This window comes from Budorcas taxicolor, chromosome 3 (assembly GCF_023091745.1).
Source record: "Budorcas taxicolor isolate Tak-1 chromosome 3, Takin1.1, whole genome shotgun sequence".
Lineage (NCBI taxonomy): Eukaryota > Metazoa > Chordata > Mammalia > Artiodactyla > Bovidae > Budorcas > Budorcas taxicolor.
Window position 1 is genome coordinate 45,279,573 of NC_068912.1, and position 23,467 is coordinate 45,303,039.

Here is a 23,467-nt window from a genome sequence, read left to right on the forward strand (position 1 = left end):
GAAGTCAACCTCAGATAGATTCTGGGGATGGGAAAGCAGAAGGAGCAGGAAGACAGAAGCTCAAATACAAAGGCAATTTTTGGCCAGCCTAGAAGAAGTATGATGTGACTTAAATAGAAGATGAGGCTGAGGAGAAAACTGCCACAGCAAACACCACAAAGAGTGAGAGACATATAGTTCCAGAGTCTCAACTGTGACAAGGATTGCAAATATTAATCTATAATCCTTCTCATCAGAAACTAAATTTCACAAAGTGGGCTATGGAGTAGATAAAGTTCAAACTTCCAATATGGAAACTCTATTATTCTCCAGAAATATAGGTTGAGATTTTGACAAATTTTGCCACATGGGTGCCCATGTTCTGTACTGCACACAATTCAGAAAACATTGAAGACATCACATTTTAAAATGGCTCAATTAGGCAGTTCAAAATGTCTGCAACATAAATTAAACAACAAATACCGCTGAGAGAGTCTCCATTTTGGTTTTAAAGTCTTGCCAGTCATATTCCTTTTTTGTCTTCAAATGGCTATACTTTTGCATGAAGAGCACATTACTGTTTCTCCTAAGCACACCTTAATGAAATCTTTATAGCATTTTGCCATTAACTACAGTTTGGCAATATTCTGAAACTAGGGTTTCAGAATATTTCGGCAGATGGGAGCCCAACTGTCTTCATCTGCTCAAGAAAGGGTTTAGAAGAAGAGAAGCCATTGTGCACCTTATCTGCCACCTTATCTGCATCCTAGGACCCTTCTCTGTAAGGTGACAGCCGGGGAAGTCTCCACAGAACACACAGACTGCTTGGTGGAAGGGCTCAGAGCAATGGAACAAAAAGCTGAGTCCCAAATAAAAGGTGTCCCTCCAAGCTACACAGAGAGAGCAACTCACCCCAGCAGCATGAAGGGCATCTGAGGCGACGCGGCGTCCCTCATGGTGGTGTGGTCCCTGAGTCCCTGCTCCTTTTCCCTCCTGTTGCAGTGTGTCAACTAGCACTGATTTTTGCTTTCTTGGCTTTCCTTTCTCCTTCCTATCAGCACTTTCATTTCCTTGCTGGAGAATAACCTCTTTGAACAGATTCCAGTGCAGATGAAATCAGGTGTCCTGGCCAGTCATATCTTAACCTAGAGGCAATCACTTGACGCCAGCTGGGTCAGTCAAATGGTTCTGGCTTAGAATGTGAAATGTGAGTACCTGACACATGAATAGAAATGATGGTGGAGTCCTTTTATTCCAACATCCCAGCCGCAGGTTTGGTTGTAGTTTTGCTATGAGACCATTTCTAATACAATCTCAGTTTTACAGTCACTGAAAGTATCATGTGTTCATCTTCTCCCAAGCTTGGTTTCCAGCCATTCTATACATTCCAGAAGCTTCTAGTATTTCTCAAGAATATCCCCTCTTGTGTACTTTAGTGAAAGTCAGTTTCTCCCGCTGCAACTAAAGAAACCAACTGGCAGATTTTAGCTGGTGATTAGAATTTGTCAAGAACTATCTACCATATTCTCAGGAAAACTGTGTGCATGTATGTGGGTGGGTGTGTGCGCGTGATGAAGAAAAAAACACTGATACTTTCACCTGGCAGTTGAAGACACTAGCATATAGAGGTGAAAATTTTTTCATGCTATTCTCTACTTGGGCAGCTGGTTACTTCTTTACATTTCTATGGTTCCCCAGCAAATTATAAGGAGAAAGATCTATGGGAGATGCACTCTACTATGCAAATATTTTTTCTTCTCTTTTGAAACACCACCAGAGTCTGTTAGCAACATATTCTTGGTTCTTAATAAGGCATAGAACAGTAATAACTCGGGCAAACTTTGGGAGATGGGGAGGGACAGGTAGGCCTGGTTTGCTGCAGTCTGTGGGGTTACAAAGAGTTGGACATGACGGGTGACTGAAGAAGTAATAGCTTGAAATAAAGTATTAGCTTGTTGCTTGCCACTAAGACCAAAAGAAGGAAAAATCTTGCTAGTGGTTACTTCTTTGGCCACATTTACCCCCATTTCAATAACTCTTTCCTTATTCCTGTCTTCCAAACATTTCTCTAGTATTGGAGAATTGGGATTCCACTGGAAGGGATATTTCCTGCAAACCTTCAACTTTTCAAGCCAAACTGAGTCTTCATACGACTCAGTCCAAAACACAAAATAAAATTAAATTCTAAACTTAATCATATTCTTCTGATTGTATTCTCCATCTCTTCCTCCCTAATAGTTTGATTAGGGAAATTTTCTACTTTAAATGGCATTTTTTATTTCTGGAAAAAGAAATTATTAAAGAAGGAAAATATTTAGAAGTTCTAGATTCCTTTTAACCTTACCACTAATTGCTAAGTGATTCAACACTTCTAGAAAACAGGGAGTGAAAATATTAAAGAGAAATGAAAGTTCCTTAATGAGGTATTGACTTGCGATTCAATGAAAACTTAGAAAACTCATGCCCATCTTTGATTTAAAGTGAAAAATGGGAAATGGGGAGGGGCTAACCATGAAGATATTTATGTAAAAAAAAACTTTGCTCAGTTAGCATAAAAAACAACTTAGGAAATCACCTTAATATCATTTGTAGATGCATATAATAAACACATTGTTCTCCAGGGAATTCCCTAGAGGAAATTAGCAAAACTGGGCACTGAGCCACATGTCAAAGCTCTCTGCATTTATTTCAAGGAAGAAAGAGCAATAGGCCACTCCTCGCATTTCTAATTCCTAAATGTATCCCTATTTAGAGTTTGATATATAAGTTATTTTAGTCTCACTCTGAATTCTTTAATACAGAGCATGCAGTTGTATTATGCTTATAGGTTGAGTGTAATAATTCAATAATAATGACCTTAAGTGAACAATAACAAAATTGGTAAATATAAATTATACTTTTATAAAAAGAAATTTTGAGATGTTTCACCCATCATGTTTCCTCCTAATTTTTAAAATATGTTTGGAGGTGTTCTGAAGACCCAAATTCCAGGTAGGCCCTAAGCTTTAACCTCTATGAGTTGTGGTAGAAGCTAAGGAAAGGGGTTGCGTGGAGGTTACTGAATGTAAAGAGAGGGGTGACCACTGTCTAGATCACCATTCCTCTGACTCCAGCTGGTGGAAGAAAGCAACCACTGTGTTAATGGGAAAGTGGCTGCCCTGGTCAGAAAAAAAGCACATGTGCTTACAGGAGCCTCAATTAGCACAATGATTACTGTTTCAAAGGGAAAAGAAGGAAAATTACACAAGCAAAACTTTTTCCAGGATGTTCTGATACGTACAATCAGGGAATTCATTTGGGACATTAATTACTCTGCTCAGTTCAGTTCAGTCGCTCAGTCGTGTCTCTTTGCCACCCCATGGACTGCAGCACGCCAGGCCTCACTGTCCATCACCAATTCCCAGAGTTTACTCATGTCCATTGTGTCAGTGATACCATCCCACCATCTCATCCTCTGTCATCCCCTGCTCCTCCTGCCTTCAATCTTTCCCAGCATCAGGATCTTTTCAAATAAGTCAGCTCTTCGCATCAGGTGGCCAAAGTATTGGAATTTCAGCTTCAACTTCAGTCTTTCCAATGAATATTCAGAACTGATCTCCTTTAGAAGGGACTAGTTGGATCTCCTTGCAGTCCAAGGGACTCTCAAGAGTCTTCTCCAACACCACAGTTCAAAAGCATCAATTCTTTGGTGCTCAGCTTTCTTTTTAGTCCAACTCTCACATCCATATATGACTACTGGAAAAACCATAGCCTTTACTAGATGGATCTTTGTTGGCAAAGTAATGTCTCTGCTTTTCAATATGCTGTCTAGGTTGGTCATAGCTTTTCTTCCAAGGAGTAAGTGTCTTTTAATTTCATGGCTGCAGTCACCATCTGCAGTGATTTTGGAGATCCCCCAAAATAAAGTCCCTCACTGTTTCCACTGTTTCCCCATCTATTTGCCATGAAGTGATGGGACCAGATGCCATGATCTTAGTTTTCTGAATGTTGAGTTTTAAGCCAACTTTTTCACTCTCCTCTTTCACTTTCATCAAGAGGCTCTTTAGTTCTTCATTTTCTGCATATCTGAGGTTATTGATATTTCTCCCGGCAATCTTGATTCCAGCTTGTGCTTCTTCCAGCCCAGCATTTCTCATAATGTACTCTTCATATAAGTTAAATAAGCAGGGTGACAACATACAGCCTTGACGTACTCCTTTCCCTATTTGGAACCAATCTGTTGTTCATGTCTAGTTCTAACTGTTGCTTCCTGACCTGCATATAGGTTTCTCAAGAGGCAGGTCAGGTGGTCTGGTATTCCCATCTCTTTCAAAATTTTCCTCAGTTTATTGTGATCCACACAGTCAAAGGCTTTGGCATAGTCAAGAAAGCAGAAATAGGGGTTTTCCTGGAACTCTCTTGCTTTTTTGATGATCAAGTGGATGTTAGCAATTTGGTCTCTGGTTCCTCTGCCTTTTCTAAAACCAGCTTGAACATGTGGAAGTTCACGGTTCACGTATTGGTGAAGCCTGGCTTGGAGAATTTTGAGCATTACTTCACTAGTGTGTGAGATGAGTGCAACTGTGCAGTAGTTTGAGCATTCTTTGGCATTGCCTTTCTTTGGGATTGGAATGAAAATTGACCTTTTCCAGTCCTGTGGCCACTGCTGAGTTTTCCCAATTTGCTGGCATATTGAGTGCAGCACTTTCACAGCATTATCTTTTAGGATTTGAGTTAGCTCAACTGGAATTCCATCACCTCCACTAGCACTGTTCATAGTGATGCTTCCTAGAGCCCACTTGACTTCACACTCAACCACTTTCATTTGAAAGTTCTTAAAAATGAATCTTGCTCTATGTTTATAGGTGGTGGAAGCAAAAAAAACCCACAGCACTTTATTCTTATTTTGGAAATTTTAATTTACATACACACACAGCTCATGGGTTCTGAGAAGCAATAAATAAATAATCCTCATCTTCCTTCCCTCATTTTTGTTCCCCCCTTCTATGTTAATAAGTTTTTAAATGAGCACATTCTGCAAATTTAAATTAGCAATGGCTATATAACCTCTCCGCTTCCTCCTCCTCCTTCTACTTCTTCTTTCTCTTACTCTTTGATTCTCCCTCCCTACTTGAACATAGTATAATTAACAAATAAACTTGAAGTTGATGGTATGGATAAAAGGGAGTAAGGTACTTACCTTACTTAATACTGAAGAGGAAAAGTAAAAATTTTACATAATCTACTTCTCCTTCTTCCTCTTAACTCAGCTTGCCCCTTGCAAAGTCTAGGTGACATAGTCTCAGAAAGTGGGGACTTGCAATACTGGGAACTGGAGTTGGTCTCACTCACCCTTGTCCTGCTCTTTGCAATTACCCAGCCCCTGCAAACTTGCTTAATTATGCCTGTCCAAGCCAGGCATCCCTCTCCCCATCTTGACTGCTTTTCCCATGCAGACAAAACCCCTTAGTTTAAACCAGCCTATTAATAGCTACTGTTGCCCACTACAGTCTGTCTATAAAAACTCTGTAATCTCTTTGTTTGGGGCTCAGAGCTTGGAGTGTTAACTCCTCTGGGCCCGCTGGCATAATAAACCTGAGTTCTCCGACTTTCCGAGTGTGGTGCTTGGTTTCTCGAGCACTGGTTTCTGCAACAATATAAGATAAAGTTAGAGTCCTTGGGGAAAAGCAGTAGCCTCCTCATTTGAATCTTGTGAGGATCATTGTTTTTGCAGTGAGCTCCACATCTTTTATTGTTGCTGTTCACTCACTAAGTGGTGTTCAACTCCTTGCAACTCCATGGACTGCAGCTCGCCAGGTTTCCCTACCCTTCACTATCTCCTGGACTTTGCCAAACATATCCATTGAGTCAGTGATGCTATCCAACCATCTCACCCTCTATTGCCCCCTTTTTCTCCTGCCCTCAATCTTTGTCAGCATCACTCTCTTTTCCAATGTGTCGATTCTTCGCATCAGGAGGCCAAATTACCTTTTATACACAGTATCACTTTCCAATACATCTTTTCTGTGTGTGTGTGCTAAGTCACATCAGTCCTGTCAGACTCTTTGTGACCCCATGGACTGTAGCCTGCCAGGCTCCTCTGTCCATGGGATTCTCCAGGTAAGAATAATGGAGTGGGTTGCCATGCCCTCCTCCAGGGAATCTTCCCAACCCAGGCACTGAACCCACATCTCCTCTGTCTCTTGCATTGGCAGGTGGGTTCTTTATCACTAGCACCACCTGGGAAACCCACACTTTTTATACATAGCATCATTTTTAAACTATCTTTTCTGTTAGTCTTGGTTGTCAAGTTAAACTGTGAATTAATTATGCTAGTAAACCACTGCATAGGCATTATCTGTATTTTTTAAATAGCTATAAAATTGATAGCAAAAAGCACATACAGAGCATATACTTAATGATTAACCGATGGTTGACTGGCTTTATCAGTGGACCAGAAGAAAGGTGAATAAATTATGGATGAAAAAAATATATATCATTATAGAAGGTCAGAATTCAGGAATATTGTATTTTAGAACAAGCTTTCTACTATTCATTCATTTATTCAACAAGGAGCTGTTGAATTTATTGTATTCCATCTGAATTGTATTTCTATTGAATTTACTGTATTCCATTTAAAGTATTTGATCAGAGAGTAACATAAAGATGAAGGATAGTTGGGGTATTATCTGTATTGTGGTAAATCCCAGAGACTTACCTTCAGGAGCTGTATTAAATGGGCTTCTAGTATAGAAAGTGACTTTCCAGGACACTATGAAGCTGTCATGTATATGAGGATAGCCATTCAAATGAGAAGCAGTGGCCATCTCAAGAGTCACAACTGGGGAGGGAGCAGCCTCCAGTGAAACCACAAAAGCTTCCATAACAGAAAGAGGTAGTATCGAACATCCACAAGCTCAGAGGCTATGACGTCATCTTAGGATAGTAGCTCTCAAAACTAAAGTATTGTACTGATTGCCACTTTAAAACCAAGTTGGAGGAGAGAGCAGATAGTGAGAAGGGCTGAGCAGAGTGAAAACAAATGAGGAGGCCAACCATACCCTCTTCCCAGAAGGCTTGCTGTCTACCTTAGCCAGTTCCAAGTTGGGGAGAAGGGGTTAGGTTTGAAGTACTGACTAATGTATTGGACTAAACAGTTTATAATCGCTGAATTGAGATTATACTCAGATAGTAGTGCCTTTTATTATCCAGCCATTATTAATACAAGAAAATTTATGAGATTTCCCAAATTTCTACCTTGTGGAAAGATGAGGACAACTTACACCAAGGATATTTACAGGGCTACTGATAAAGAAGGTTGAAGATGCTTTTCTGATGACTTCCTAAAAATTCTGCTTCGTTTTCTTCTTCCCTGATTTATTATTCATACCCTCTCAGTTGTATCCATGCTATAGACACCACAACAGTGTTTTTTGCTACACTAAAAACATCACTCAGTTTCATAGCTTACAGACTTATTCCAGGTGTTAATTATGAAGCCACACAAAATTACAATCACAAGTTTACACAGTCCCAGATCTCACAGGACCTGGCTGGAATGCTCAATATTCTATATGATACATATAAAACTGGCTGGGAAATGTTCCATGAGCAAGAACTTTGAGCAATTTCTGGAAATGTTTCCTAAAAAAGAATTTTGCTTGACCTTCTTCTAAATGCTCCTATTCATCTCCATGAATTAGAATTTTCTTTTTTAAAAAAATGGGAAAAAATTATCTCTAATTACTCTGCTTTAGTAAGTAATTAAAAAATGAAATATAGTGTATACATCCAGGATTGGCTACAGGTTAGGCTGCTCCACTGTGACTAAAATAACTATAATTTAAGCAAACTGAAAGTTTCTTTTTTTTTCCCTTAGCAGTTTGAACTTTGACAGTTCAAGTCTGATTGATGGCTCACTGCATGGAATTGGGACCATGTTCCTTTTACCTTGCTTTACCATCCTAAACACTGCTTCCCTTTCCTGATCCAAGAGAACTGATCCAACCCAGTTTTCATATTCCGATTTCAGCCAATGGGAAGGGGGAGAAAAGGAGGCAGGGACAGACTCTTTTCCTTTTAAGTATAGGAACCAATACTTATAAATATCATTTTTTGTTCACATTCCACTGGATAAAACCTTGTCACATGGCCACTGCTAATTGAAGAGGAATCTGGGAAATGTGCTCAACTAAAGTCTTATTAGCCTAGAGGAAGGGAGAACAGATAATGGGAGAATGCCTGGCAGTCCCTAATTTATATAATGAGGATAAAAAGAAATCTATCATAAATTTCATTTCAAATCACATGCCTGTTTTAGAATAGCCCCTACAGAAAGTAAAGCCTGGACAAGGATTAAAATGCTGATGCTTATATTGGAAGCTATGGACCAAGGGTGTTGAGTGGAGATAAAATGGGGACATGAGGCAAAGAAAGCATCAAAGCAATAAAGTGCTTTGATGCATCACTATGGTTCGACATGTGTTGTTTCTTCATTATATGAGACTTCTCTAAAGAGTTGACCAGGAGAAAGTGCATCTCAGAGTAGTCTACAAACAGGAGAACGGGAAGAAAGGAAAGAAGCACCTGCCTGTTTCCTGACCACTCTTCACTTGCTAATAGTTAAGATTTAACCCACTGGGAGCTTATTCTCCTGAACTTCTGCATTGTCTCATCTGGCCTCTTGAAGTTTGAGAGTCAATTTTGTGTAGCTGAAGCCTTAAAAAAGACAGAGAAAAAACAGAGGCAGTTGAGGAACCTTAAGAAGGTGTCTGACTTTTGCATCTAATATAATACATTAAAAGAAGATATCTAATACTTAGTCTCCATTCTCAATGTCTCTTTTTACATGGAAAGGTTTCCATTAGAGTCTCAGCATCCACTAGAGTTATTTTCACCTTTCTCCCACCTTTCTCCCTTACTCAGCCCCATGGAAAGAAGTGTGACTTATCTGACAGGTAAATCTGATGTAAGAACTGGGCATATGTAGTTCAGCCACATCCCCATGTGTTTTTTTTTGTGATTTGCAGTCTACAGATTGCATGTTCTCTGGTGTGCTTAGTGCCATGCAGTTAACTTGGTGGTAGAGACCCTACCCCTGGGGAAGCTGGAGAGTTTGCAGTTATCTGATTGGGGATGTCAGCCTCATTCTGAGGTGGAATATTGGGAGGTCTATTATTGCCTTGGATTAAACTGCATTCTCCAATATCTGTTTTATTCATAAAGGTGATAATTTTATTTCCACTTCCCTTTCCTTCTGAATTACCTCAGAACCTGTACAATGAAAGGGAGTTGATCTATTAGTTCACTGAAAACTCAACAGAAAGGAAAACAGCAATCATTTTCTCTACACTGTAACTCTTTGCTGCATTTTAAGAGAGGAGGAAGTTATATATGGTCTTCTTGTTTTTATATTATTGTAGTTTTAATTTATTGAGATCCTGAGTATTCCAGGCACTGTGTTAAGCACTTTATGAAGAGTATTCCATTTAATTCTTACAATAGACTTGAGGGGTTTGCAGAAGGCAAGCTGAAACTTATCTCTAAAGATTCATTAATTCATTCAGTGCATATTTACTGCCTACCTACTACGTGCCAGGACTAAATAAAAAAGCAGGCAACAATTACCCTCATGTGATAGAGAGTTTAATTGAGGGTTTAAAAAATATGTTGTGATGCAATGATACTTTTTTCAATTATAATTTGGAGAGCAGGTCAGAGGAAATCTGAATGGATATTTTTTAATCACTCAGTGAAATTCTGCCAGCATCCAGGTGAGACAAGCTTGTAATTATATGGTGCAAAGATGTGTATAAATTTGAAAAATATGTAAGGAAAGGACAGATTATATATGAGGCATGATGGAGAACAAAGTGTCAATGATGGCACTGAGATGCCAAGATAGGGTAACTAACCAAGAGTCAAGAAGCTGGTGCATCTGTTTACAAATTCAAACTCTTTCCATTATAAACAAAAATAATCAAAAATATTTCAGCTTCAAAACAGAGTTTCACTATGAAAATCCAGTAATCTGCTTGACCAGGTTTACAAGGAGAGGTTCTTTCTCTCCTTCTTGTTTGCAATAAATGTCTACCTTTTAAAAGCATATCCAGACCATTTTCCTTTAAGAATTTTCTAAAATACGTGTTACTGAGATAAAAATCAATACAAAATTGCCCTGAGATACAGTCAGGCACCTTGTCAAAAATCATATAATGACTCTGAGTTTCAGATATATCCCTTTCTATGGTAATTAAATAGTTCTATGAAAGCCAGAATATATTTTGTGGACTCAAGAGGACAGAACTATTTAATATGACTATAGCTTTGAATATTTGGTGGGGTTTTTCATATTGACCAAAGTCCTAGTAGCTTATTAGTGGCTTATTAGTAAAAAGTGAGACAGAAAGGAAAGGTGTAGTTAACCAAAGGCTGGTTTTGATTTAGTGGATCTTATTTTTGTATCTCCTTTTCTCACACTGCAGATCCCTAAGACAGATACAACTTTACGAAAATACCTATTGTGCTCTGCAGCTGTGTGATGGATGCTTTTCCAGTTATGGATTCACAAATACTACATCTTAGCTTAGCTAACAAGGATTTTTTTTTTCTTAAATGAGGCAGAATAGTTAAGTGAAAGTCCCTTAATTTGAGCATGAGCGCTCCATTCCAATTAAGCTTGAGGAATCAAAGGAAAAAAAGACTTGATTTCATTTTTTTTTCTGAAGTGAAAAGTAGGCAGCACACTAAAAGATGAAAATGGTACAGCAGCATCTGCAAATCACACATTTGTATTTAGAGCTTAGGTCAGATATGGAAAACTTTAAAGGAGGCTATGAAAAAGTGAAGCTAATATAAAATATAATAAATTAACAAGTAGTTGGGACAGACACTAGCCAATGCAAGTGCTATTTACCTTAAACAGAAAATGTTCAAAAGCCACCAGCAGTGCCATTTTACTATTGGCAATAAGGTACTGTTCATGGCAGTGTAATATCAGAGAACTGTGTACAATTGCATGCATACTTGTGTGTGTGTAAAGTCATGTCTGATTCTTTGCGACCCCATGGACTGTAGCCCTCCAGGTTCTTCTATTCATGGGATTATCCAGGCAAGAATACTAGAGTGGGTTGCCATGACCTCCTATAGGGGATCTTCCCAACCCAGGGGTTGAACCTCCATCTCTTGCATCTCCTGCACTGGCAGGTGGATTCCTTACCACTGTGCCACCTGGGAATTCTGTGTATAATTACCATTACTTTTATTAATGTTTCTTATGATTCTGTTAATAAAAAAGTCAAAATTTCTGGAAACAATTTTACTATCTGAGAAATAAAGGACTATAGCCAATTAATCCATGCTACCTGTATTGCTGGCTTAGTCTTCTTTAGTTAATTACCACTGGACTTTCCTGGTGGTTTAGACAGTAAAGAATCTGCTTGTCATGCAGGAAATGCAGGTTCGATCCATGGGTCGGGAAGATCTCCTGGAGAAGGGAATGGGAACCCACTCCAGTATTCTGGCCTGGAAAATCCCACGGACAGATGATCCTGGCAGGCTGCAGGCTGTGGGGTTGCAAAGAGTTGGACATGACTAAAGCAATTTAGCATGCATGCATGCATTAATCAAGGTAGGCTAGAATATGCTGCAGAAACGGTTTTACTCAGAAATCTTAGCCACTTTACACAAAAGGCATACATTCGTCACTCACACTGTATGTGCAACTCTAGATGAGAGTGGGTGCACAGTTCAGTTCAGATCAGTTCCTCAGTCATGTACGATTCTTTGCAACCCCATGAACTGTAGCATGCCAGGCCTCCCTGTCCATCACCAACTCCCAGAGCTTGCTCGAACTCATGTCCATCGAGTTGGTGATGCCATCCAATCATCTCCTCCTCTGACGTTCCCTTCTCCTTCTGCCTTCAATCTTTCTTAGCATCAGGATCTTTTCCAATCAGTTAGTTCTTCAAATCAGGTGGCCAAAGTATTGGGTGCACAGGGGGCCACTAAGGGACTCAAGATGACACAGATGCAGCCTATCTTGTGATGCTGCTACTTCCACAGGTGGATTCTACTGCCTGCCTCTCAGTTTTCCAGACCTACATCATTTCCACTCCCAGCAAGAGCTCATCATCCAACCTCAACAAGGGATGCCAGTAAAAGCAAGGAGCACATGGATTATTTAGTAAACACTTCTGTATTTGTTACACTGTATTAGTCAGGCTTGTGCAATATAAGGTTGACCAGATGGCAAACTTTGATTGATTTTTTTCTTAAAAAAAAGAATTTGAGCATGATTTTACAAGAGGAATGTTATGAAGGTTCAGCATTAAAAAGAGATTCTGTCTAGGCTGGCAAGGAGGTGCAATGAGCATGGTTATTACAGAAGACTGATGTAAAGTAGTGGAAGAAAATGAAGCAGTTAAGGGAGGAAAGAAAAATTAGCAGTCTAAGATTCCACACTCATGGAAGCAAGCTAAATAAACCAATTAACCAAGATGACCTTGAAAGAATAAGACAAAATGAAAACTAAATATAACGTCTTGAGAGCCCTGGTTTCCTCATGAGAAGTTCTGACTTCTCTTGATGAATCACTGGATGATTTTGAATAAAAGAATGACATATCTGCAGGGAAACCAAGGCTATTCCAACTATGGATTTTAAACTGAGTAAAATCAAGATTTTATGAAGGAGATGCAATAATATGGAAATGTGTTAAGGATTTGAAAATAGAAATGAAGGTATGAAAAAGATGAAATATAATTTTGGCAATTTAGTGAATATGTATGTAATTCAAAGAGTAGGAATGAACTGTGATGTCTCTGAGAGCTGTATAATCACAGGCTTGAGGAGTCTGAAAGGAAAAAATAAAGGAGGAAGAGTGCAGAATGTTAAAAATATAGGGAAAGAAGAGTGTGGATGAAAGAGTCTTCTGCTCCTTGCCTTTTTAAAATCGAAAATGTAAACTTGCATCTAAATATGAACGGTGCAAAATATTTTTCTCCGTTTTACTTTTCACCACAATAACAGTGAAAATAGCAATAACTTAAATTGGTTGCAAAGCTCTATAACAAGTGCTTAACATGCATTATAGTTTTATAATCACAGTATATTATGATCCAGTTCATTACAATAAATTATGGCTTACATGTGGCAAGTAACATCAAAACCAATCAGCTCATAAGCTGGATTTGAGTCCAGGTTTATCTGAAATCAGACTGTCAATGAAAACTTTCTTTTCAACCTCTATGCTTTCTTATTTTTATTTTTTCCCCATTTTCTTTTTTTCCTGATTTTTTCCATGTGTATATGTCTCATGCCTCACTATATAGTTCCAAAAGCATCCCCCCCAACCAAAACAAAATCAGGATATTTTGTACAAATCAAATTTGAGACAGATGACTTAATTAGGGAGTAAATGTGCAGATCTTAATTTTTCCTATTGTAAAGTTTATGGGCTTTACTAGGGAAATGAGACAAAGAATGAATGGAGGACACGAAGGTCTCCATATTTAATTTAGACCTCAAATTGTGTCTTCACAATTCCTAAGCAACTAGCTGAGAAACAAAAAAGGCAACTTATTAATTGAGTTGAAATGGGGATGTATAATCCTCATACAAGTTATAAATTCTGGGAAATAAAAAAATAATAGGTGATCTTAGAATTGGAATTGTAGAGAAATTACATAGTACTTATTCTTTTTTTCTAATCTTGTCCAGGCTTTCATATTTTCAAACATTTGCCTTGTACATTGAGTTTTTATTTCATAAATTAATTAAACTCTCTGGACTAAGATTTCATTTCATTTTGTTGTTTATTGTTATAAAATATTATATTACCCAGAGTATTTTAACTGCTTGATCAATTTCCACTTGGTGTCTCCTGGATATTACTTTAAAATGACTAAAAATGACTTAAAAGACAGTTCAAATTCTTTTCCCCACTTCCCAAACCCCAACCTGTGCTTTTCACTTCCCTCATTTACTGAACTTCAAAATCTATAATAACCTTCACAAATACTATGGCATAGGCAGTGGACAAAATCTGATGAAGATGGCAGAAACACTGTTGCCAGTGCACTTCACAATACCCAGGTGGTGTTATGGCGTTTGGAAACCCAAAGAGGAACAGCGATTTTAAAAGTAGGTTACCATTTTTATTGACCTCTATCCTGAGTCCAATATTTTTGTTCTAAAGAGTGGAACTAGCCCTTATAAAAGAAAATCTCTTCATGTTAGGAATCCCAGCTGTCTTGTTTTCCCCAACTAAGTTATGTGTAAAACATAAAGAGAATTCTTAGACCTGCTGGGAAATAGGGTTGCTAGGGTGACTGTTGAAGAAAGTGAGCCAGAAACTATCAGAGATCAATAAGAAAAAGAAGGCACAAGGGCTCAAGTTAGAAATATTAAATCTTTGGACAAGACCTTTTTCTCTAAAGCTTAGAGATCTAATTGGTTTTCTTGGTTTTATCTCTCAGCAATGGTTACCTAACACGTGGACATCTCTTTTCAAATCATACACGTGTCATCGCTCTTCTTTTTTGTGTGTTTCTTCAAGACAGACTTGAGATGAGTAAAGACTCATAACTGGGAAAGAGGAGCCACCTTTGGTGGTTGTGTTCCATACCTCCTTTTATCTCATCATTGGTCCTAAAATTTCTCTCCTTTGCTTATTTCTTTTCTATCACCCCTTCAAGAAGATCAACACCCCTAAGCATCAAACTAAAACCTCTTTATACTTCATAAAGCCATCCCCAAATATATAAAAAATAGTACACTGAAATTGGAAATACCCTAACATTGTTGTAAAAGTATATTTCTTACTCTCTGCCATGGTCCAGTGGAGGAAGGAGGAAACAAGGGAACAGAGTGAGGAGAAGGAATACCGCCTCATAAAATCCCTGACTAGAAGAGATACATAAAAATTCCATCGATAAGAACTCATCATTTGGCCATACCCAGACAGAGGGAGCTGGGACTTATATCCCTGGTTGGGCAGCTGCATTTCAGTAATAATATTATAGCATAGATTCTATACCATGAAAAGGAAAACAGATTCTGATGGATGGCTGATTTTCTACAGTATTATTTAAATATTAACAACAGTATAATACAATAAATATGATTCTCTGGGCTTCCCTGGTGGCTCAGATGGTAAAGAATCTGCCTGCTATGCAGGAGTCCTGGGTTTGATCCTTGGGTCAGAAAGATCCCTGGAGAAAGGAATGGCAACGCACTCTGGTATTCTTGCCTGGAGATTTCAATGGACAGAGGAGCCTGGCGGGCTACAGTCCATGGGGTCACAAAGAGTTGAACACTGACAGAAACTAACACTTTCACTTTCACTTTTCATGATTAAATCAGTGATGTTATATTACAGCTTGACTGATTTCTTTTGCCTGGTTAATAAATGAAAAGCATATTTATTGTATGCATGTAATGTGAGTAGACATGATTCTTAGTTTTGGAGATACAGTAATGAATAAAACAGACAAAAATCACACCTCTCATAAAGTTTATAAACTTAGTGAAGGTATGTCAGAAGCTAGGTAAAACTTATACTAAATTCTGTAGTTTAATTAAAAGAGGTTAAGTGCCATGAAGAAAAAGAAAATTTGGAGAAAGGGATAGCAGAAGTGGGAAGTGTTTTCAATAGGATGGTCAGGTAAGACTATTGAAAAGAGCTACTTGAAAGTGATTACGGAGTCACATGCTACCCAGGCAAGAGTATTTCAGGTGATGGTGTAAGAACAGCTGGTAGGACAAGAAATAAAGAGGCTAAAGCAGGGTAAATAAGAAGGAGGGTTCTAGGGGATATGCTCATGAATGAAAGGAGGGTAGATCAAAGCCTTATACCTATAGAAAGGCTTTGGCTTTAACCCTACAGTAAAAAGTTCATTTGAAGGTTCTGAGTGGAAATGTGCCATGTTCTGCCTTGCATTTTAACAGAATCACTCTGATAGCAGAGCTGAAAATACAGTAAAGCAAGACAATCTGGAAGCTTATAGACCAGTGAGGAGGCTATTAAAATAAAGCAGGCAGGCAATATTAGTAGCATAGATCAGGTTGCCAGCATAGGTGGTGGCAAGATGTAGCTGGATTCTGGATACATTTTAACAGTAGAGTCAGAACAATTTGCTGAGAATTTATTTATTTTTTTTTCTTCTGTAGTTTTTTTATTTTTTTAATTTTAAAATCTTTAATTCTTACATGTGTTCCCAAACATGAACCCCCCTCCCACCTCCCTCCCCATAACATCTCTCTGGGTCATCCCCATGCACCAGCCCCAAGCATGCTGTATCCTGCGTCAGACATAGACTGGCGATTCAATTCTTACATGATAGTATACATGATAGAATGCCATTCTCCCAAATCATCCCACCCTCTCCCTCTCCCTCTCCCTCTGAGTCCAAAAGTCCATTATACACAGCTGTGTCTTTTGATACGGGAATGAAGGAAACCGAAGAGTGAAAATAACTCTCAGATTTTGGTCTGAGCAACTAGAAGATGGCATTGGCATTGGGACATTGAGGAAAGCTATGTTTCAATCAGGTTTGAGGGATGATATAAAAAGTTCTATCTTGAACATAGTCAGTTGACATGCTTATTAGTCATCAAAGTAGAGTAGGATAACAAATGGGATATATAAATATGACATTCAAGGGAGAACAACTGGAGCTTAAAATTTGGAATCTCCAATTATGGAAGGCATTTACACCCATGAGAATGAATGAGACCACCAAGTGTGCGAGTGTTCAAGGAGGGGGTCCCAGGTCTCAGCGGTGGAGAGCACCAGTGTTGATACATGGGGGCAGATAAGGAGCTATGTGTCTTACTGTATTCTGCACATCTGAAAAAGTGAACCTCAAGTCAACTAAGGTTGTCAGCAGCCGATGATAGTCCCAACCCTGAAATGTCAGCAAACCCAGAAGTGCTGGAGTTCACTTCTCCCAGGGTCATTCCAGCCTTGCTCACGGGCTGAAGGCCAGAGACACAGAGACTGCAGCTGTCTGAGAGGGTCAGCAGCCACAGAACTGAGGCCTCTGGCTGCACGTCTTCCATGCCTCTGTGTTCCAATGCAGGCTGGTGCTCATGCTCAGTCGACCAGAAGCTTTCAACTCTTTGTGACCCCATGGACTGTAGCCCACTAGGCTCCTCAGTCCATGGTGGTTCTCAGGTAAGAATACTGGAAGGCGTTGCCATTTCCTCCTGCAGGGGACCTTCCCAGCCCAGGGATCAAACCCAAGTCTCCTGCATTGGCAAGCAGATTCTTTACCGCTGAGCTACATGGGAAGCCCTAAGTTCCAGTGTCATACAATTAATTATAGATACATATTTTCTTGAACTTCATTTCATCTAAGAAATTCAGATTTCTGACAAGTTATGATTTTCAGTGAACTTACTTTTGATTCATTCTTACATAGAAAATAGAGAACTTTCCAACACTAGTTTCTCATCATAAAAGTGCAAATTTCCACAAGGCAGGAACAATAGTACAGTCATTTCCTATGAAGCCATTATCTGGATCAGAAAGAGAATAAAAAAAGAACAGATTTTCCAGGCAGAGACAAAATCACTGTCTGCAAAATTTAGTGGATTCCAGTCTATAAACCTCAAGCTTAAATAATTCAATTAACTATTCAGCGTGTCAGATTCCATCTTCCCTTCTGAAATTCCACATATCTCTTGAGTTTCCTCTCTCTTTCTAATTAATGGAATTTTAAGCCAGTAATGTCCATCTGGAAATTAAATCACAAAGAAGGATACTCATGATGACTAAACAAATTTTTGAAAGGTGACTGGGAAGAGTATATAATGATAATTTATTATAGCCAGTACTTACATGATGCCTCCTATGTGTTAGGCACTTTACTATTAGGAAGGGTATTTATTTTTATTTTTGTTATTATTATTGCTAGTACTCACATAATTTTTTTCTATATTAAGCCTTTTCATCAATTTAACATAATAGTCATAATAATTGAACAAAGCAGGTAAGATTATAATCTACATTTTATAGATGAAGAAACTCAGACACAAAGAGGTTTAGTAACCTGACTAAGATCACACAGCTAGTAAGAAATCAGGATTTGGACCCAGGCTATACTGCTCCCAGCTTTTATCCATCATGCTATGCTGCCTCTGAAAGTGAAAAATTTGAGTCACTCAGTCATATCCAACTCTTTGGATCACCATGGACTATAGCCTGCCACAATCCTCTGTACATGGAATCCTCCTGGTGAGAATATTGGAGTGGGTAGCCATTCCCTTCTCCAGGGAATCTTTCCAACCCAGGAATCAAACCCTGGCCTCCCACATTGCAAGCAGATTCTTGGCTGTCTGAGCCATCAGTCTGACACATCATTATTCTTGGGTTTTCCATTCTTTCATTCACTGCCCATTTATCATGTTATTCTTTGACCTACTTCTTTCTACATGTTGATTAAAGAAAAGATTTCCTTGAAAGACTTCTAGCATTTTTGTCATTCATTGTCACAATAGATGGGTACGTTGGCAATGACTCATTAATGGTCATTCATTCACTTTTTCAATTACAAAAAATACTTATCATCCAGTTTGTGGCAGAAATTAAATTAGGTGCTAGGTTTGGCCATCAAAAGACTGAAACGAGGCATTAGACATGTAAATTGGATTAGAATTTAGTTTGATAAATGACAAAATCTGCACTGGATCATTTGGGAGCAAAGAGAGGAGGGACAGGAACAAATCATACCAATCCCAGTCCTTGAACAACTATGGGAGTCAGCCAGCTGATGGAGAAGGAAACATAGAGTACAGGCAGAGGGCATGTAGGAGCAAACACAGGAGGCATAAACGAGTACAGCAAATAGGAAAAATTCCAAGTCGTTCAGCTTTGCTCATATTTCAAAATTATTGAGCACTTACTAGGTGCCATGCACTGTGTTAAATCCTGGGGACTCAAAGAAAATTAAGACAGTCCCCACGCTGGATGAACCTATTTGCTGGGAAGGAATGGAGACGCAGACATAGATAAATGGACTTGTAGACCCAGCAAGGGAAGGCAAGGGTAGGATGGACTGAGTAAGTAGCATCAACAAATATGCACTATAATGTTTAAAACAGACAGCTAGTGGGAAGTTGCCATATAACACAGGGAGCCCAGCCTGGTGCTCTGTGATGACCTAGAGGGGTGGGATGGAGCGGGCAAGAGGGAGGCTGAAGAGCAAGGGAATATATGTATAATTATGCCTGATTCACCCTGTTGTAAGGCAGAAACCAATACAACATTGTAAAGCAATTATCCTCCAATTAAAAAAAAAAAGAAAAGAAATTTAAAAGTAAGTCATGGTAACTCTTGGAAGAGGCAAGGTGTTTTTTGCCAGATAGTGTTTAGAACAGTTGCCCCTGTTTAATTCTAGCTTCTCATGAACAGCAAAAAATCAGTATACTATAACACTTCGAGACACAGTTCTTGTTTGGAGGATATGCCAATTTCCATCTTGTGTTTTCTTCCCATCACAAGAGGAGTCAGGGACTTAACTGGTGCGGCACTGTGTCCCTGGCTATGGGGCTTTGATCTCATCCTAATGGCAAGGGGAGGCTTTGCAGGGACTGAAATCTGGAACTGACATGAGATGGAAATATCCCATGCTTTATGTGTTTTAATGTGCAGCTCCTTTATTTCTAATGTCTCTTTTAAAAAGAGTTTAAAATCTGCAAAATGAATATCAGAATCATAAAACAGTAAACCTCACATAGCAATTTACTATAAAACAGAAGCTTAGATATAAAATGATGAGAGGAAGATAAAACAGATATATAAGTTACCCTTAACATCTGTGCTGAACAAATTTAAAATATCAGAATTTCAGATGCTGAGAATAACAATCATGTTTGCTGGTCAGAGTCTGCTTTGGTCCATTTGAGAAAAACATGTCAGTCATTCTTAATGGGCTCTGCAAAACCCTATCTTTGTCTTTGCCAAGACTCTCATAATAGTTACATGATAAGCCCCACTGTGCTTCACAGTAAATCAGAGAGTTCCACAGCTAAGTTACTTGATAGGCCTTGTTATATTGAACAGTAAATCATGGAATTCCTCAATAAAGCTACACACTAAAACTCCCTAGCTTATTTATTTATTTTTCCCTTTATGGTATTATCTCCCAGTGGCAGATAAAGGTCAGCAATACGGCTTCTGCTCACCTCCTTCCCTTTATCCCTTTGTCATTCACATTTCTGGAGATAACTCCAAGCACCTCCTGTCACACCCAGAGAATGGTGACTGTTAAACTTGCCAGAAACCCAAAAGACCTCAGAACGGGAATCCTCTTTGATGGAATGGTAAGGATGGGAAACAGGTATGAAGAAGAGGTATGTGAAGTTAAACCCTTTTTGTTTAATGCCTAAGATGTGTCTAACTCTTTATGACCCCATGGACTGCCCACCAGGCTCCTCTGTCCATGAGATTTCAAGGCAAGAATACTGGAATGGGTTGCCATTCCCTTCTCCAGGGGATCTTCCCAACCCAGGGATTAAACCTGAGGCTCCTGCATTGCAGGTGACTCCTTTACCTGCAATTCTTTAGGAGCTGACCCACCAGGGAAGCGCCCTAAAACCCTTTAGAAGGAGTAAAAACTATGAAGCTTTAACCTATGAAGCTTTTGTTCATGAGAAATTAATGGAATAAACTAACAGTAACATCAGTAAGGGATCCCCAGGTGGTGCAATGATAAAAAAAATATCTGCCTGCCAATGCAGGAGGCACAGGAGTCTCGATTCAATCCCTGTGTCAGGAAGATGCCCTGGAGGAAGAAATGTCAACCCACTTCATTATTCTTGCCTGAAAAAATTCCATGGACAGAGGATCCTGGCAGGCTCCAGTCCATGGGGTCTCAAGGAGTCACACATGCCTGAGTGACTGAGACCCACCCAACATCAGTAAACATTCTCTAATGGTAATGTAATGATTATAAACTGTTACATTATCAAGATAAGATGTCACTTCCCTAATGACACTATGAATATTATTTAAGCATGCCTACAGATATTGAGTATTTTATCCAAATATGAAAGGGTACTAATGGAGTCTGGGAGAAAGAATAATCATAGTCTGTCTACTCTCCCCTCATCCTCCTCAGGACACCGAGCGATCATAGAAATAATAAACTATGCTACTCAGTAACAGGAAACATAAGCACCAACATGAATCTGTGGACTAGCAAGAACTTTTATCACATGAGTCTACATCTTGAGATGGATTTCATTTTGTCTAGTTATATATAACTCACATACACAAATATGGTAGCATAAAATAAACACAGCCTACTGAGATATTAAAAAGGCAAACTAGTGTGCACTCAAACCTTAGTAAGTCTCAAATACAATTATCAGTTTTAAAACATTAGAGGTTATATCTAGCTTCTCAGAAAAGATATGCAAGCAGAGTAATGCACTGCCCGCTCATATTACTAAAACTTCATTACTCTATAAAATAGCTACAGTACATTTGTAAGTGTGCTGCTGCTGCTTCTCAGTCGCTTCAGTCGTGTCTGGCTCTGTGCGACCCCAGAGATGGCAGCCCACCAGGCTCCCCCATCCCTGGGATTCTCCAGGCAAGAACACTGGAGTGGGCTGCCATTTCCTTCTCCAATGCATGAAAGTGAAAAGTGAAAGTGAAGTCGCTCAGTCGTGTCTGACTCTTTGCGACCCCATGGACTGCAGCCTACCAGGCTTTTCCGTCCATGGGATTTTCCAGGCAAGAGTACTGGAGTGGGGTGCCATATACTATTATCATAAATAATGAAGCCCAAACAACGCTGGTCAAAATAAATAAGCAAAGTACATTTTGTACCTTAATAATCTTGTTTTGACTGTGGGTTTGGGGGGAATTTTGTTGTTGTTGTTGTTTGTTTTGTTTGATTCTTATTTAGTTAAGGGCCAATTTCCTCAAATTGGTAACCCACACTTTTTTCTCTCAGTTGTCAATTAAATTTAATAAGAACATATTGTGTAGACAAATGATCTTATGTAAAATACTGTCAGTGCAGCATTATAAGGAAGAAACAATAGGAATTGCAAGCTTGATAAATTCAACATTCAGTGTATTTTACCTAGAATGTATGTGTGTATTTTTTCTTATTATTTATCAACATGTTTCAAAAACTCAGTCAATTTAAGTGAAGGTCTTAAGGCTTACACTTAAGCTTTTAAAAGCATATACTGTATTTTTTCTAACAGAAAGAAAAATAATGTGCTTAATTTCAATGATCCATATATAGGAAGCAGTGATTAGGAAAAAATGCAGCAGGACAAAGATTCAGCATTTACATTTATGCTTCTCCAGGCTTTTGGACGGATGGATGTACAGATAGACAGAAATACAGATACTCATAACTGACAGAAACAAAAAATAATCCACAAAAAACGGAATAACTACCATTTGTTCGGCATTTCATGGATCAAGAGCTATGTGTATTTAACATATATAATCTTTAATCTTAATAACTATACACTAGGCACATTTTTGTACATGATCAAGCTGAGGCTAGTGGTAATGAAGTAATTTTTCTAATCTTGCACAGCTCCTAAGAATCAGAACCAATAAGCTATAATGGAAAAGAATTTTTAAAAAGGATACAGATATATACTTATATATCATGTAACAATCAAATTGGCTGTATGCTTGAAACTGGCACAATATTCTAAATCAACTATACTGCAATTAAAAACAAAAAAAAATTAGAGCCAGGATTTACATTTACATTTACCTAGCTATGAAGCCTGTTTCTTATCCCTACAGTATACTTTGCATCCAGATGAGATCAAGCGGTCTCATGGTCTCTCTCTGAACAGATCAGATCTCTCAAAGATGAATCAGGATCTTCTATTACTGAAAGTGAAAGAGGAGAATGAAAAAGTTGGCTTAAAACTCAACATTTAGAAAACTAAGATCATGGCATCCGATCCCATCAGTTCAGTTCAGTTCAGTCGCTCAGTCGTGTCTGACTCTTTGCGACGCCATGAATCGCAGCACGCCAGGCGTCCCTGTCCATCACCAACTCCCGGAGCTCACTCAGACTCAAGTCCATCGAGTCCGTGATGCCATCCAGCCATCTCATCCTCTGTCGGCCCCTTCTCCTCCTGCCCCCAATCCCTCCCAGCATCAGAGTCTTTTCCAATGAGTCAACTCTTCGCATGAGGTGGCCAAAGTACTGGAGTTTCAGCTTTAGCATCATTCCTTCCAAAGAAATCCCAGGGCTGATCTCCTTCAGAATGGACTGGTTGGATCTCCTTGCAGTCCAAGGGACTCCCAAGAGTCTTCTCCAACACCACAGTTCAAAAGCATCAGTTCTTCAGTGCTCAGCCTTCTTCACTGTCCAACTCTCACATCCATACATGACCACAGGAAAAACTATAGCCTTGGCTAGAAGATCCCATCACTTCATGGCAAATAGAGGGGGAAACAATGGCAACAGTGAGAAACTTTATTTTGGGGGGCTCCAAAATCACTGCAGATGGTGATGGC